This window comes from Quercus lobata, chromosome 5, assembly GCF_001633185.2.
Source record: "Quercus lobata isolate SW786 chromosome 5, ValleyOak3.0 Primary Assembly, whole genome shotgun sequence".
NCBI classification, from domain to species: domain Eukaryota; kingdom Viridiplantae; phylum Streptophyta; class Magnoliopsida; order Fagales; family Fagaceae; genus Quercus; species Quercus lobata.
Window position 1 is genome coordinate 24,358,547 of NC_044908.1, and position 18,760 is coordinate 24,377,306.

Here is an 18,760-nt window from a genome sequence, read left to right on the forward strand (position 1 = left end):
AGTTCTTAAAGTCTTAAAACCTAACAAACATGGCTTTAAAAAATCTTGAAATTTCTATTTCATCCTCCACTTAAACTGTTAACCATACCTCTTCCAATAGGAAATTAGGGATTTTTTAAAGCGTATTTTAAGTCATTCAAGGGAGGAATAAGAGATTTGGGGTTCAATTCTTGCATATACTAGAAACTAATTGATACGTCTTGGTTTGATGATAAAAAACTATTATCAGAAGCGGATGCCATAGGTTGAAACTCTTTCTCAAAAAAATGGGGAGGAAAGTGTAAATAGTTTGCATTTTGGGATGTGAGTTTTTTTTTTTTTTAACTTCAAGTTGGTTGAATGCAATTTACACATTTAGATAAGATATAAATTATAAGGATGAATAATTTTGAGTACTCAATATTTGACAAAAAAAAGTAATAAATGAGATATGTAAAGAGCATTAAAGTAATTTTACTCATAATATAACTCATAACTTTTTTTTTTTTTGGATATAAGAAAATGGTATCCTTGTCTTTAGCTATGCTATTCCAATAGACAAATAGTGTGGTGAATTGAATTTGGGATTTTTGGATTCGCATGCGCCAAACCAATAAGCCCAACACCCGAGTATCTCATAAGAGATAAAAATATCTTTCCATTCAATTCGGGCAAACACAAGAATGTGGACTTGGTCAAAAATCCTATACATGCATGTCATCGGTATTTCTCTTTTGTTTTGGTTTGTTTGTTTTGTTTTTGTTTTTACCCTTGTAACATTTGAATTAATAAAAAAAAAGGGAACAAAGCCTTCTTCTAACCTATATTATTTTCAAAGATGCCTTTTAAATGGTTCAGAGAATTTCCCCCCCTAATGAGATACTCTATTTCAATTTTTCTGCAATATATAAAAAATCAAAAAATAAAATTTATTAATTAAAATGTAAAATATTAAAATATTTTTAGAATACTCTTTATTTTAAAGATCTTATTTGTATTTTAACCAACAACTTTCTACATTAAAGTAGGTAAACTTTTACTTTAAAAAAGCTTTGTATATCTAGAAATCACTAGTTTCTAGACTAGAATTGAGGATAGGTTATAGTTTAATCCACTTGAGGAAAAGGCTATGGATCCCTCATTTGGATCTTATGCCTTGTGGACCCATCTAGTCCTTCAAGGAATCATTTCTTTAGTGGGTAGAGAGTTATTATGGTCATACTCAAGTAAGATTGTTATGACTGATTGTCTCTCATTAATTACCCATTTAATTAAAAAAGAAAATTAACATATCAATTCATTTTCATTATTTTGGCAGCAATGAAGCAAAAAAGAAAAAAAGAAGAAGCAGGAAATCATTAATTAAATTTTACGTTTCACCTATGACTTGTTCATAAATCAGTTTGGTAACTATTAAAGAGAAAGGTAAAAAGAAAAAAGTTTCTCTTAGAGTGTGAAGTTGATTGTCATTACCTAGGAGAAACACAAAATTTTATCAACAAATTTTCTTATTTCTCTGCCCCTAACATAAATGAACACCAGACAAATTGGAGTAGTTTCATAAGTTTGGGACTTCAATTGAAAAAATTAAAAACCTAATATGTAAGCTAATTAAAATCGGTATAAATCTAGGCTATTTTTTTAATGTAAAATTTCCCCTATATTTTAAGATAGTCATGAGAGGAAATATCTTTCTTCTTCGTCTTTGTTTTTTACAAGATTATTTATTTATTTATTTTTAAAAAAAGATGGGTTTTACTAAAAGGAAATAAAAGGTAAGAAATAATGGAGAAAAAGGAGTATCTGGGGGTAAAGTGTCAGCACAACAAAGTGCACAACATTCCCCTCAAAAAAACAAAACAAAACAAAACAAAGTGCACAACACTGTACGTGGTAGGTCCAAAATGACAACACTCCTTGTGGATTCTGGTTACTCGAGCTATAGTAGTTGTGTGGGCAATGTTTGCAAGGTGGAACTTGGAATATCTGTGGGGCCATCACGTTTTATGGAGAATAATCAATTGTAAAAATCCTACACGGACTTCCTGTTTACACTGCTTTCTTTTATATCCTGCCCTATTGCCAAACAGGTTGTTGAGTATTGTCAATAAAAAACGAAAGAAGAAAAAACCCCTTGTCTCTTCCAATCAGGATCTCCTCCACGTTCATTATCTCTGATAGATCCAAGTCTCATAGAAGATATAATTTATATATATATATATATATATGCAATGAAAGGAATTTTGAAAACACTCAACTTAAGATCACATGCATTGGTTTCTCAAAAAAAAAAGAAAAAAAAAGAAAAAAAAAAAAAAAAAAAGATCACATGCATTGTATGTGTATCCAAAAAGAAATTGAAAAGATAGGGACTTTTGGTATTAATTTACTATTTCATTTTTATGTACACTGTAAAAACTGATTTCAAGATTGTGATTGGAATAAAGGGGGGCAAAGGGTGAGTTGTTTCAGATTCGTCTTTAACAGAGAGCCAGCAAAATCTGCTGTGAACCCACGTTTCAAGACTACTCTAGAAGATGCATTTGAGATAGGACAAGATATAGATGCACTTCTTTAGATGCTACTGTACTTTAGATTTTCAAATTAAATTTAATTGTGTGATTGTATTGACTAATAAGTAATAAGTTATATTTCCAAATTTACATATATATATATTTTTCCGAATTTACATGTTGACATAAGAAGATTATACTATTTGTGTTGCATTAGTCAATGCAACTAAGTGATTGGATTTGATTCGGAAACCTAAGAGTACTCTACCTAAATTTTGCATTCTAAGACAAAATAATTTGGTAACTTTTTTGAGTGAAAACCAGGGGTAATTTGAGTACCTCCAATCTTAGAAAAGAATCATCTCTATTTAAAATTGACTCCTAAAAGTAAAGAGGGTCATATTTTGGTTGAAGATAAAGAGGGTCATATTTTGATATTCCTTTAATCGTAGCTTCCTCTTTCTCTAAGAATTTCTTGTTATACACCTGTGTTATCTATTTACTCCATAATTATTAAAATTAAGTAAGTTGAAGCCACTAAATCATACTTTTTGTGGTTTCACTTTCAAACCAAATGTTCTGGTTGAATTTCTCAATAATTTAGAAAAATGTACAAATAATATGTTACATTTAAAAAAAAAGAAAAAAAAAATTTACAAAGTAGACATGCTTGCCTAAAACTGCCCCCATGTTTTTGTCTGTGAAGGAGATGCTATGACTTATGAGAGGAAGGCATCTAAAAAGAATTTAAGCAAAATAATAATAATAATAATAATTAATAATCTATGTTATTTCATGCAGTGCAAAAGCTGAACTCCATTCCATCTTATATTACAGGTACGTCTGGCAGGCATTGCCTAACATTGGCGGCAGGACAGTAATAATCAAAGTGATAAGATTTTCATTCATTTATTTCTCCTTTTTATTTATTTATTATTTTTTTATCAATTAGAAATACATTTTTTTAAAGGTAATTATTGATTGTGATCAACAAATGGCAAATGACATAAAAGAGTTCAAATCTAAAAGTGTAAATTGCACGAATACCTATCCAATTACATTAATTCTGGTTTGGCTTTGGTCATTGTTGGTTGTTTGTTAAACGTAAATTTATTTAACTTATTTGTTTTAGTATAGTTTTTTTTTTTTAAAAAAAAATATTTTAAGATCTTACATTTTTTAGGTATACCTATATATACACATATATTAAAAGTTTAAACAAATAAGCAAATAAACTCTCCAACAATTATAATTCTTTGCTAATCAGTAATCACACACTCAATATACAATCATTTTAATCATATCCCTATACTTTTTGATTGGATTAATTATAATCATTCCGTTCATGTTAATTAATAATTGTTAACTGCACTATTCGGGTTTAAGGAATATCCTAGCTATAGGAGTGTCACTAGACTTTAAAAAAAATGATGAGTGTCCTAACATTTTACCCGAAAATATATATTATAAAATAAAAAATCTTCCACATACAGTTAAACCCTCTTTATTAGGCTTCTCAAAAAAAAAAAAAAAAAAACCCTCTTTATTATGATATGACACTGAGTGTAACCAGACTTAAAAAAAGAAAAAAGAAAAAAGAAGAAGAAGAAGAAGAAGAGAGAGTATAAAATCTCCCATATATTACCCAAAAAAACAAAATCATAAAATCTCTCTCTCTCTCTCTCTCTCTCTTATATTAATTAAAAATTGTATAAAATCTCCCATATATTACTCAAAAAATAATAATAATAAATCTCTTACACACACATATATAAGGTTCTAACACTGCCATGATAACTTTTAGCCTATATAATATAATATGCTAAAATTAACATAAAATTAAAATTTTTTTTTGGAGAGAGTTTCAATCTATGACATCTGCTTCTGATGATGTTTTTTATCATCAAACCAAGATACCAATTAATTTTTGGTATAGATAGGAATTGAAATCTACATCTTTTATTCAGCCATCAGAAACTGACCTAACGATTCATATGTTATAATTATACTACTAAAGCAAATCGATTTATTTATGTTTTATCCAATGGACTTTCGACTGTAATAAACTTTGGTGAACCTAAATACATTTTATCATGGCTTAATGATTTCCGTTTTGCTTAGAGGGCTGTTGTGACTCGTAAATGTTCCATCCTTGAATCCTGACTCTTCTTGAACGGAACGGAATTCTATTAGTACCGCCAAAATTTTGACACCCTTTACTCACTGAAAGATTCCAACTTTTTATATTTTTTATTTATTTTTATTTTTTATTTTTCTTGGTTGCTGAATGATCGAGTCTGGCTTTTCTTATTTTTTAATCTGTGAAAAGATTATAATGCAGAGAGTATCATGACCTTGTAAGACAAGGTCAAAAAGTGAAAAAAAACGAAACCGTCCCTTTTGAAACTGACCACTTACATGCAGAATCCTTTGTTTATTTTGTATTAGAATATTTACGTATGAGTGACGTAGTTAGTTTTTTTTTTTTTTGGAGAAAGCGTAACGTAGTTAGTTAAGTGCTGAAGTTTTACCTAGCATATTTGTACCAATAGTAAGATTATTATAATATATAATTATGTTCAAATTGATAAATTTAATTTTTTAGATAAAGTGGTATCTGTATTTTATACATTTTAATTTCCACACCCTCCCACTAAATCTTACCGAACACTTTTTTTATGGGAAAATCTTACATAACTTGATTGGCCAATCAGCATTGAGCTAATTGACATAGTACACCATACTATAGTAGTACATTTTCTCCTCCTATTAAAGAGGAGGTCTAAAGCTCAACCCACTGTAAAAAGACAAAAACCTTAGAAGAAGTAAATAAGATCTATTGGTTTTCAAATCTTAATGTGATCTCATATATTTTTCAGACAACGATGTCTCATAGTTGTTAGAGAGTTAAAAAGATTATATAAAATAATTAAGATTGCATTTTCTTTCTTACAACGTATACTTTGTGGATTAACATAATTTAATTAGTCAATGAGGCCTCACAGTCAAGTAAGGTAGTATTTCAAATCTTTTTCAAGGCGTGAAAGGAATATTTCGATAACTATAAAAGAGGCGTGAAAGGAATATACTTTCGCGAAAGTATATTCTTACATGAGTAGAGGCCCACGCATTGCGAAAGGCTCGTTGCATGGAGCTGAAACACAATATACTATCTCATAAAAGAGAATATCATTATTAATTTATTTTTTATGTTACTGTCTTTTGTAGAAGGGGTGCAATATATCAATATGCCATCAATAAGTTCTCCAAGTTACGTGGCTGCAATGTAAAGTGCAAATATTGATTGTAGCACAAAGAGAGGGTGGCACTTTTTCATTTGAAAAAAAAAAAATATATATATATATATATATATATACACACACACACACTAAACATATCAGCATAATTTTTTTGTTGGATCTTTTTATGAAAAAAGCACGTGTAAGTGTAAGAATATTATGTAGCAAATTCGGACCCAAGAAAAATGTGCCTTTCTAATTTAATGAATTTGAAGAATGAGTGAGTACATTTTAATGATATGTTATATCCATGATCTATCTTTTCACTTTGGTAAAAATGGTAGGAAATTTTATATAAAAACGAAAATTGTGAAGCTGTTTGATTGCTGCAAGTGCTTGCTTTTTCCGCATTACAAAAAAGGATCATTTTCATTTCAAGATTTGTCTATTTCCTGTTTCATATTTTATTTTACAAATATAAAGGTGTATGGATTATTATTATTTAAAATTTTTAAATTATGTGATAATCTATACGCTGTTAGTTAAAAAAAAAAAAAAAAAAAACAACCTGAACAATAAATTGGACAAAAGTGATAGGATTTGAAATGGAAAGAATCTTGTGCCCCGCATTACAGGTTGATGTCCCATAAATTATGGGTTTAAATAAAGTTTATTTCTTGTTAATTGCTAAGTAACACAAGGAGGTGAGAGGGACTAATCATACACATAAGCCATGTGTCCAACCAATACTTACCTAAAAAAAAAAATCAGATATATACATTCTTCATCTCATGTAGGTTCCATAGTTGTGTGGGATCCACACTGAGAGAGGATGATGATGAGTAAAGCTATGGTCATAAAAAAAATTCACAACACTATCAAATTTGTCTATCACTTTAGTAGTTTACACACAAGTCATTAAAAAAAATAATTTTAATTGCATAGTATGGTGGGCTTAAATGTGAAGTGATAGCAAATTGGGGGATGTTGAGAAATTGTTGAGTTTTTGTAATTACCATATCTTTATTGATGATTTATATATCTGATGCATGAGGTATCTTCATATGACCAATAGTTTATTTTTATTTTTTTCTTTGGGGGAAGGGGGGTGGGTGGTGTAAACTCTCGTCCAATAGTTTAAACCAGCCTAAAAGTTAAAACATATGTGTAGCATGTGGCAGCTCGACATTGGCTGAAGGAGTAGTTACAAATAAATATGGAAATTAAAAGAAAAAAGGTTAGAACTTGATTAGGAAATCACCCCCAATAATCAAAGATTTTCTCAATTTGAAAATGGATTCCTTTCTTAGTTCAAATTAAATATTACAAAAATTTAAAGGTGTACAAATTGTCATGTTTTTTAAATTTTAAATGACACGATAATCTAGAAATTGTTAGATTTAAAATATAAAATCTTAACCATAAAATGAACTTGTACGGCACCTAGATCCCGGGCCCATACAGGCCCGGAGCCCAGCCTCATGCCGTCCTTGGGCACAGGCCCATGCAGGCCCCAGGCCCAATCCTATGCTGGCCTTAGACACAGGCCCATTAGAAAGGTCCAATTCTCCTACGCCCTTCCTGAAGCTTCCTTGATAAACAAACAAGTGTAAGGTATTGAGGTCCAAGTGGTGGTCGGTCAAAAGTTCCCGGTCATGTATATAAACCTTTACCGGGAAGGTGCGACTTGCACAGGAAGCTGTATTGCCGAGCATGATCAGGCACGATGGAACCAAGTTCCAAGATCATAAATGCCGCACCGTCCTCCCACCTGAACATCCACTTTAATCAGAAAGTATTGGACCTTCAGTAGCACTAACGGTGGCTGTAATCACAATCTCCCCACTAACCTTGGCTATAAATAGAGGAAAGTTGGGAGAAGAAAGGGGTCAGAAAATTAGAGGGAAGAGAGAAAAGGAGTGAGTATCAACTGGGGCGTTGCTTTGAGTTTCTCTGCCGAGAACGACCCATAGTAGGAAATCTTCAAGCCCACTACAAATAGATTGTGAGTCCAAACTAATCCAAGGCCCATAGGTCCCATACTTGGTTCTTACAATTGGCGCCCACCGTGGGGCACTCCTACAAAGCTGTGGTTCAACTGAGACTCAAACGACGAGGATGGCTGAGGAGCGTTCAGGAGAGCATGCACCAAGCGGTTCCATGGGATCTTCTCGGGGGTCAACATGGAGGGAGAGAAGGCAAAAACGGCGGGAAGATAGGGAGCACTCAAAAAGGGAGGAAGGGTCCGGACAAGGAGAAGGGTCGGCTCAGACACACCGGACGGTTTCGGACATCTCGGCGCACCGGCAGCACGACGAAAGGGACCGAGAGCTGGAACGGTTATGCAGACTGGTAATGGACTTAGAGCTGGAAGCAAGGGGTCGGCGAGATAGAAGGAATCGCAACTACCAGCAAAGGAGAAACCAGGGTGAGGCCTCCAGCCGATCTAATACGCATCGATCCCGAGACCGGTCACGCTCCCGAGAGTCGCACCGGCAATCACGGGAACCACGCCATCAGCGGAATCGTTCACGGTCGCATGGTTATGATCACCCAGGATCAGAATCACCAGAGGAACGACTGCACCACAATGCCTCCATGGACGCAATGAGCCGGGCTTTGCGGATGGCGGCCCGGTCACCATTCTTCGATGATATTGAACGGGCCCCGATGCCGAGCAGATTCACACGACCACCATTCAATTCGTATGAGGGCAGGACAGACCCCGTGGAGCATGTTAGCCATTACATCCACATGATGTCTCTGCATGCACACAACGACGCATTGATGTGTAAAGTTTTCCCCTCTAGTCTCGGTTCCACGGCACTAAGATGGTTCAATGGGTTGAGGAAGGGTTCCATACACAGCTTTGCCGAGCTTATTCAAGAATTCGGCAGCAGGTTCGTGACATGTAGCCGGGTGCAACAGCCGGTCGACGCATTGCTTTCCATGAAGATGAGGGTCGGAGAAACCCTTCGGAGTTATGCCAGCCGATACTGGGAACTCTACAACGAGATTGGTGGAGGAAACGAGAAGATTGCGGCAAGCACCTTCAGAATGGGGCTCCCTGAGGATTCCGAATTACGGGAGTCACTGACGAGAAGACCCCCCGAGGATATGAGGCAACTGATGAGACGCATTGAGGAGTACAAACGCCTGGAAGATGACCGGCTGCAAAGCAGGGGGAAAGCTCCTTTAGTGGGGAGACCCCGACAAAGCGTTTTTCCGGCAAAACCGAAACGGGACTTCAGAATGCAGGGGCCAGAGGTGCAGATCGACGGGGTCAATGTGGTGTTCAAAGAACCAGTGCACAAGATACTGGAACGGATCAAAAACGAGCCATTCTTTAGGTGGCCAAACAAAATGGGGGGCGACCCATCTCGGAGGAACCAAACCCTATACTGCACCTATCACAGAGACAAGGGGCACACGACCGAACAGTGCCGGGTATTAAAAGATCACCTCGGACAGCTAGCAAGGGCCGGGTACTTGAAAGAGTTTGTAGCAGATTCCGTTGACCGAGAAACCGGACAGGGAGCCAAAGAGAAAAGGAATCCCCTTCCACCACCCCTGGGAGTAATCGAAGTCATCCATGCCGCACCAAGAAGGGCAGCATCGGCAAAAAGGATACTGACAGTGGCCTGCATGGAAGGGGAATCATCCAAGAAGAAAAAGAAAGGCGGACGGCTGACCATCTCGTTCGGAGAAGACGATTTCGAGGGGACGGTCCAACCCCACGACGATGCTTTGGTGGTGACAGCCCGGATAGGCGGGTTCCTGGTGAAGAGGGTAATGATTGATCAAGGAAGCGGAGCCGACGTCATGTACCCGGATCTCTTTGAAGGGCTAGGGTTAAAGACCCAGGATTTGGCAAAGTATGACACGCCGTTGGTCTCGTTTGATGGGAGGGTTGTAATTCCCGAGGGACAGATCTCTCTCCCAGTGGACATGGAAGGCAAGGCAGTTATAGTTACGTTTATAGTAGTCCGATCATTCGCACCGTACACCGCAATCCTGGGAAGGCCGTGGATTCATGCCATGGGGGCTGTCCCGTCCACCCTTCACGTGAAAGTGAAATTTCCTACTGAGAATGGAGTTGCCGTGGTAAGGGGGAATCAACAGGTGGCGAGGCAGTGCCTTGTCGCCGCGGTCCGGTGGGAGAAGGAATAACTCGGTCGAACTGAGGAGAACGAGAAAGAAAGTTCATAGTAATTACAGAAACCCCAGGGGGAAGCTGGGGCGGACGTTGCCGAGGAGGTGCTGAAGGTAAGAATTCTCCCAGATACTAACAAGTATTTCCAGGTGGGTACAAGCATGAACGACCGGGAAAGGGTAGATATGTTGCTGTTCCTATTGCAGAACGTGGATGTTTTTGCATGGAGCCCGTATGAAGTGCCCGGCGTAGATCCCGAGTTCATTGTCCACAGACTCAACGTGGATCCTTTATTCCCCCCAAAGAAGCAGAAACCGAGAAGAGCATCGAGGGAACACATCGATGCAGTAAACCAGGAGGTACAGCGGCTGAAGGATGCCAGAGCCATAAAGGAGTTATTCTTTCCGAAGTGGTTGGCGAACACTGTCGTGGTGAAGAAGAAGAACGGAAAATGGAGAGTTTGTGTGGATTTCACAGACTTGAACAAGGCATGTCCCAAGGACCCATTCCCGATGCCCAAGATCGACCAGCTAGTAGATGTGACGTACGGGCACCCGAGGATGAGCTTCCTAGATGCCTTCCAGGGCTACCATCAGATTGCCTTGGCGCCCGAAGACCGAGAAAAGACAGCATTCATCTCCCCGAATGCAAATTATCACTACGAAGTCATGCCGTTCGGATTAAAGAACGCCGGGGCCACGTATCAGCGAATGATGACGAGAATGTTCCGAGAAAAAATTGGATGCACGGTTGAAGTTTATATCGATGATATGGTGGTGAAAAGCAGAATTGAGTCGCAGCACACCGAAGACCTCCGGGGAGTGTTTGAAATTCTACGTCGGCACAAATTGCGCTTGAATGCCGAGAAGTGCACTTTCGGAGTGCGGGCTGGTAAGTTCCTGGGATATCTGATCTCTACTCGGGGAATAGAAGCTAACCCCGACCAGATAGAAGCCGTGAACCGCCTCAAACCACCAAGCAATCCCAAAGAGGTGCAAGTGCTCACTGGAATGCTAGCGGCCCTGAACAGGTTCATCTCCAAGTCTGCCGACCGTTGCCGGCCTTTTTATCAGCTTCTGAAAAAGTGGAAGGGGTTTCGATGGGACGAGAGCTGCGACGAAGCCTTTCGGGAGCTAAAAGAGTATTTGGCAAAGGCGCCGAGGTTGACGGCCCCGGAGCCAGGGGAGGATCTGTTTATGTATCTCGCTGTCACAGACCATGCAGTAAGCGCTGTGTTGCTAAGAGACCGGGGAGTGCAGATGCCGGTGTATTACGTGAGTAAAACCTTGGTCGATGCCGAGACAAGGTACCTGCCTCTCGAGAAGTTAGTTTTGGCCCTGGTGCACGCCACGAGAAAGTTGCCACATTACTTCCAGGCACACACAGTGTTTGTCCTCACCGAGCATCCGTTGCAGTCCCTATTGAAGAGATCAGACTTCACAGGGCGGATTGCCAAATGGGGGACTCGGTTGGGATCGTTTGACATAAGATACCGGCCTAGAAGCTCGGTGAAGGGACAGGTTCTGGCTGACTTCATCGCAGAGTTTACACCCAAGGATGAAGGCAAGATAATCTGTAGTACGGAGATTCGCCCATGGAGGTTATTTGTGGACGGTGCATCGAATGCTATGGGGGCCGGGGCTGGTATTGTCATTGTCACCCCTGAGGGTATACGACTAGAACACTCCCTCAGACTGGGGTTTAAAGCCTCGAACAACGAAGCCGAATACGAAGCCATGCTGGCCGGGTTAAGGGCAGTATTACATCTGGGCGCAAAGGACATAGAGATCTACTCTGATTCTCGACTGGTGGTTTATCAGATCACTGGGGACTTCGAAGCTCGGGACCCCAGAATGAAAGCTTATCTCGGCGCGGCAAAGCAGATTATCGGTCAGTTTGGAACGGTAAAGATATCCCAGGTAGCCCGGTCACAAAACAAGCACGCTGACTCTCTTGCCACGTTAGCCTCATCGGCTACCGAGGATACGCCGAGGCTCATCACGGTAGAACTTGTAAAGGAGCCAAGCATCCATGTGAAGGATGTTCCCGACCAAACCGGAGTAGAGATTGCGCAGGTGGCAGTGGCTGGTCCAAGTTGGATGAGCCCGATCATAGACTTCCTTGCCGAGGATAAAGTTCCGGAGAATGAGGCCGAGGCCAACAAGATTCGGCGAATGGCTCCCAGATACTGGCTGTCTTCAGACCGAAAATTGTACCGAAGATCCTTCGCAGGCCCTTACCTCTTATGCCTACATCTAGACAGAGTCAAAGAGCTTCTGACCGAGCTGCATGAGGGAGTGTGCGGCGGGCATGCCGGGGGACGATCTTTGGCACATCGAGCAATGACACAGGGGTTTTGGTGGCCACAGATGCAGAAGGATGCCGCCGAATACGTACGAAGTTGCGAACAGTGTCAAAAGCACGCCCCAATAATCCATCAGCCTGCAGGACAGCTAAATCCTGTCAGCAGCCCGTGGCCATTTGCACAATGGGGGCTGGACATCCTTGGGCCTTTCCCCCGGGCAACGGGGAACCGCCGTTTTGTATTGGTGGCTGTAGATTACTTCACAAAGTGGGCTGAAGCTGAGGCCTTGGCTAATATCCGGGATTCCGACGTGAAAAAGTTTGTATGGAAAAACATAGTTACACGGTTTGGGGTGCCGAATTCGCTAGTGTCGGACAATGGGCTGTAGTTCGACAGCAATGCCTTCCGGAGCTTTTGTAGCAAGCTTGGCATCAAGAACAAGTATTCAACCCCGGCGTACCCACAAAGCAACGGCCAAGCTGAAGCGGTAAACAAGACTATTTTGAATGGGCTCAAGAAAAGGTTGGACGGAGCAAAGGGAAGATGGGCGGAAGAGCTACCCAGTGTATTGTGGGCCTACCGTACGACCCCCAGGAGATCCACGGGTGAAACCCCGTTTTCCCTGACGTACGGCTCAGAAGCAGTGATACCGACCGAGGTGAGCTTATGTAGTGCACGAGTGGCCGGGTTTGACCCTATACAGAACGCCAACCTGATGATGGAACACTTGGACTGGCTAGAAGAATGCAGGGACGCTGCGACCGTACGCCTTGCCGAGTATCAGCAGAAGCTAGCCCAAAGGTACAACCGAAACGTGAAAAGCAGGGAATTTAGTGCCGGGGAACTAGTTTTAAGACGGGTAGTAGGGAACATACGGGACTTGGCTGCAGGGAAGCTCGCTCAGAGTTGGGAAGGACCATATAGAGTCACGGCCATTGCGGGTGCAGGGGCCTACTACTTGGAAGACCTTGACGAGAGGCCGCTCCCCCGACCATGGAACGCCAACAACTTGAAGAAATTCTACGCATAATCATCGGTGTATGCCAGAACTTGTACTCCATTAAAATTAAGAGCATGATGAACTTTTTGTATATGCTGTTTTTGACACCTTAACCGCGCACTAAGAAAATTACAAAAATCTCTAAGGACAGAAACCTGACCCTCGGCTCGATCAATATCGCCGAGCAGGTGGAAACCTTATACATAAATCTCTAAGGACAGAAACCTGACCCTCGGCTCGATCAATATCGCCGAGCAGGTGGAAACCTACAAATGAATCTCTAAGGACAGAAACCTGACCCTCGGTTCGATCAATATCGCCGAGCAGGTGGAAACCTTACACAAATCTCTAAGGACAGAAACCTGACCCACGGTTCGATCAATATCGCCGAGCAGGTGGAAACCTTACACAAATCTCTAAGGACAGAAAACTGACCCTCGGCTCGATCAATATCGCCGAGCAGGTGGAAACCTTAAAGAAACCTGACCCTCGGTTCGATCAATATCGCCGAGCAGGTGGAAACCTTACACATAAATCTCTAAGGACAGAAACCTGACCCTCGGTTCGGTCAATATCGCCGAGCAGGTGGAAACCTTACACAAATCTCTAAGGACAGAAACCTGGCTCTCGGTTAAACTCAACCTAACAAGCAAATAATCTTAATACGAAAGCTCGATTCCCGGTTCACCGAAGCCTGATGAAAACCTAACCCTTTTTACAAATACTAAGTCAAATAGCGCTCTCAAATTACACAAAGCGCCGCACAATAGGTTCTCGGGGGTACATTCAATTGAGCAGCCATAGCATTGACGTGATCCAAGCAAAACACATAAATAAATGTAAACTCATTCGACAAATTGAGGCGGAAAAAGAAAACGGACCGCTAATTAAAGAAAGCAATTGTGCAATCACCACATCCCGGTGAAATGGGCAAATAAAACCAACAAAGCAATTGTTCGGTCACCACATCTCGGTGACATAAGCAAATAAAACTAATAAAATAAAAATAAGCAAGCAAATGAAAGTAAAATCAGCTGGGAGGTTGAGTTGGCGGAGTCACGTCCTGCTGGACGGTCAGAGAAAAGGGCGGGGCCTCACCGAGAAGCTCTTGCACAGTCGGGATACTGGTGACTTCCATCTCTTCGGGCTCGGCGTGAGCATCGATTTGTTCAACCAACTCCCTCATACTAGCCGTCTCCTCCTCATCAATAGTAACCGGGGCTTCCTTGGCGGCAGGTGCAGGGCTCGGGAATGGAATCTGGCCGGGGTCTCTCAAATGGGAATCTTCGGGAACTCCCAATGCTTGGAGAGCAGCAAACCACCCAGCCTCAAAACCCATATTCCGAGCACAAGCCACCACCGGCTCTGCGGAATTTTCGGCATCAGCAAAACCGACATCATACCATTTTTGCTCCGCTGCCGCCAAGCCTGCCCTGAGGTCGGCAATCTCCTCGGCGTTGGAGGTGTTAAGGCTGATGGCTTCGGCTAGCTTGAGCTCCGTCTCATTCTGCTTAGTTAAGAGCTCCGCGTACCTCTTCTCAGCTGACGCCCGGTTCTTCTCTGCAGCAGCAGCCTTCTTCTCGGCAGATTCAGTAGCCTTCAGTTTTTCCTTAGCCGATTTCACAGCTGACTCCCGCGCCCCCCTTTCGCGCTCATTTTCCTCGGCAAGCTCCCGTGCGCGGGCAGCCACAATGTGAGCCATTTGAGCAGCCTAGCAAGCACAAAGGTTAGAAAAGAAGCAGAAGGAAATATATACGAAGGAGTAGATAGACGAAAGAATTACCGCAACGGCATGCCACTCTAACCGGCGCCCCACAGACTCCTCGGACCCGTCCTCAAAAGCATGCACGTCCTCGGGAAGTTGGAGAGCTTCAGCCAAAGCTTGGGCAATACGGCCACCCTCGCCCTTATCCCACATCCGAATACAGGCGGTTGAGGGCAAGGGCTTGCCGTCCAGAAGGATCTTTGGCTCCCACGCTGGAGCCACTCGGGAGGAGGACGCGCCCCCCGTGCCCGCGTCGGTTTGGGGCTCGCGGATAACAATTGAACCTGCTGGCCGGGGAGGAGTGTGAGCAACGGCGTCCCCCGGGAAATTGGAAGGTTGGTCGGTAACTTTCTGTTTCTTTTTGGCACGACTAGCCTGCGAGGGGGATGGGGGCTGAGGCAATTGACCCCGGCCCTGAGAAGGCGGGGGCTGATTGGTTTGCCGAGCACCGGGCACGAACCGGTCTATTGACATCACCTTTCTCGATACCATCTCTCCGCTAGACCGAACAGCTTCAGTTAGCAGGGCAGCCGCTTCAATCGCTTGCTGTTGAGGCACGGCGGCTGGGTTCTCGGGAACGGGCTGCTCTTGCGCTTGTTCTTCCTGCTGTATGGGTACGTGGGCTAACTCCCTGAGGCGCCGGGATGCTTGCTCTGCAGATTCGTCTCGCAAGGGGGCTTGCTCGTCCGCGCAAGTATACCGCGGGCCAAATTCTCTCGCTTCCCCGGTCGTGAGCTTCGGCGGCAAAAAGTTCACGTACCGGACGTCTATGTACGATAGAAGGCGGCTGTCAACTAACAGTGCCTGCTTGAAAGGCTGCCAGGTGGAATAGACCGGCTTCACTCCAAGGATTAAGTGAGAGGCCCGTAGTTGCCCGTCCCAGTGCACGTAGATCTCGGAATGGAGGACGAAGTTTAAATCCTTGGCGTGGACGGGTCTGAGGTCCTGCACAAACACTTTGCCGTCTGCAAAAGAACACATGACATTAGTCTCTTATAATAAAGATTGTACGGGGGAAGGAAAGCAATTGTACGAAGGGGATGGTACGAACCCACTTCACGCTTTGTAAGGGGGCAGGGGATCTCCCCGGCAAACCAATTGCCGCGCACCCTAACGAACTCCCCGGCGGAGTTCCTGTTCGAATCAGGTAGGCATGATATCAGCCGTACCCGAGCATCTCTTGTCTTTAAGTAATAATTGGTTGCCTTGCTCCCACAGAGCCTATACATTTGGTTAATATCGTGGTGGTCTAACTGTAAATTAAAGGTGTGGTTCAGTTTACTGACACAACTAACTACCCGGTAAAAATTGGGGGGAAGTTGGTCGGGGCATAGCCCATAGTAAGTAAGCGCGTTTATCAGGAGGGGATCTACGGGAAACCTGACCCCACCTTCTAAAATGGACATCAAAGGAAAGAAGGCTGTACCCTGTCCTCGGTGGAATTCAATATCACTCTCGTGACAGTAAGCCATATCCACGTCATTAGGAATATTAAATTTACTCCTAAAAGTGGCCAAAGCAGAAGGGGATTCTAAGAGGTAAGAGTAACCCATACCTAATGCCTAAAAACTACGAAAGTGAACTCAAAGAAACAAAGCTGAAGGAACAGGAAAGGGAAGAGAAACTTACTTTGGGTCCTAAGGAGGAAAAGAACACTGAGCAAGCAAGCGCACAGAAATGTGGTCGACAGAGAGTAAGCACTAAAAGATCAGAGGCAAGGGAAAAATGGAATAGTATTCAGTGGGGAACTATTTATAGAGCCAGAAAGAGATGAGGGAAGAAGAAACGCCTAATCAAGCAATAAATGGGCACAGTGTACGAGCAACCCAGCGAATGCCAAGCGTAATAGATTCGCACGCCGCTTCGGTTCACGAACCGTCAAGCAATGATGACGACTGCGCCTGGCGCCGCGAAACGGCGTGTCTTTTGAGATGGATATTAATGAGAAGTGACAGTCGGAAGTCCCAGGCTAGAAGATTCCCGAGGTCAAAGGGCCCAGACAGCTCCTTGATTCTTCTCGGCTACTGAGTATGAATCAAGGGGGGGCTATTGTACGGCACCTGGATCCCGGGCCCATACAGGCCCGGAGCCCAGCCTCATGCCGTCCTTGGGCACAGGCCCATGCAGGCCCCAGGCCCAGTCCTATGCTGGCCTTAGACACAGGCCCATTAGAAAGGTCCAATTCTCCTGTGCCCTTCCTGAAGCTTCCTTGATAAACAAACAAGTGTAAGGTATTGAGGTCCAAGTGGTGGTCGGTCAAAAGTTCCCGGTCATGTATATAAACCTTTACCGGGAAGGTGCGACTTGCACAGGAAGCTGTATTGCCGAGCATGATCAGGCACGATGGAACCAAGTTCCAAGATCATAAATGCCGCACCGTCCTCCCACCTGAACATCCACTTTAATCAGAAAGTATTGGACCTTCAGTAGCACTAACGGTGGCTGTAATCACAATCTCCCCACTAACCTTGGCTATAAATAGAGGAAAGTTGGGAGAAGAAAGGGGTCAGAAAATTAGAGGGAAGAGAGAAAAGGAGTGAGTATCAACTGGGGCGTTGCTTTGAGTCTCTCTGCCGAGAACGACCCATAGTAGGAAATCTTCAAGCCCACTACAAATAGATTGTGAGTCCAAAGTAATCCAAGGCCCATAGGTCCCATACTTGGTTCTTACAGAACTCTTTCTAATTCAAGTGAAATGAAGAGGATCTTGTTTCCAAAAACAAGAAAAAATCAACAACGAAACATGATGTCTATCCCTCTAGATGGGTGGAAATGTGATACTTGTTTTATGGTAACTTACAACAAATGCCAGGCCACATGTATAGGGCTTTCACTTGATAGAAAGGGACCTCCAACAAACAGCACACACTAAAGTTCCAATTGTTTATTCTTATAATCTACATTTTAGTTTATGTTTATCCTTGATTGTACTTTTTCAACACGTTAATTAAAGTAAGTTCATGTCCAGCACTTTAATTTTATGTTCGATTTAATATTGTGCTTTACTATCTTCAGGATTTGAATCATCTTCATTTAAAAGTGAAACGAAGAGTATCTATTTAGAGGCAACGATTCAAAGCGAAGTCTTAATTATGCTAACTTAATTATTTAAAAACTGATAACTTGACCTATTAGTAAAAAATTAATTATGGTTAAACTAAACTAGGATAATAAGTTTTTGAATAAGTTGACATAATTTTGATCCTAAATTTATTTCACTTTGAATTATGTATGACCTTTAAATGAACACAGTTCACCTCAAAGTAAAATGGAGAGGAACCAAATGGTTAATGTAATCATTTTTGAAAGATGTGTAACTATGATTACAGTAGGACAATTTAGCTCAAGTCCTCCTAGTAAAGACAATATCCTACCCGTCATCCTCGAATGCAACATCAAAAACACATTCTCCGTCAAGCTTGAGTCAAGCTGTAGACTCGAGTAAAAAATTTTCCATCCATCTACAACTAAATTAGACAGGTAGAAAATAACTAATGAACCCTAGAGTAGTGGTTGCTTCGTCAGATTGGACTCATCAATAAAGAGTTCCTCACTTTTTGACCCACATTGATTTAAATTTAGACCTACTATCAACTTGGATATATCAGTTTCTTTGTTCAATTGTACGATAAGCTGTACCTATAAAATTAGTTTTTAAAGTAATCCTCGAAGTTAATGGCACTGTGTTGGAGTTAGGTTTGTTTAGGAGCATATCACAGCTGATATTTTTTTTTGATACGATCACAGTTGATATTAATTTAGAAGGATATACGATCATGCCGGAAATGTAGGCACACCAATGGATA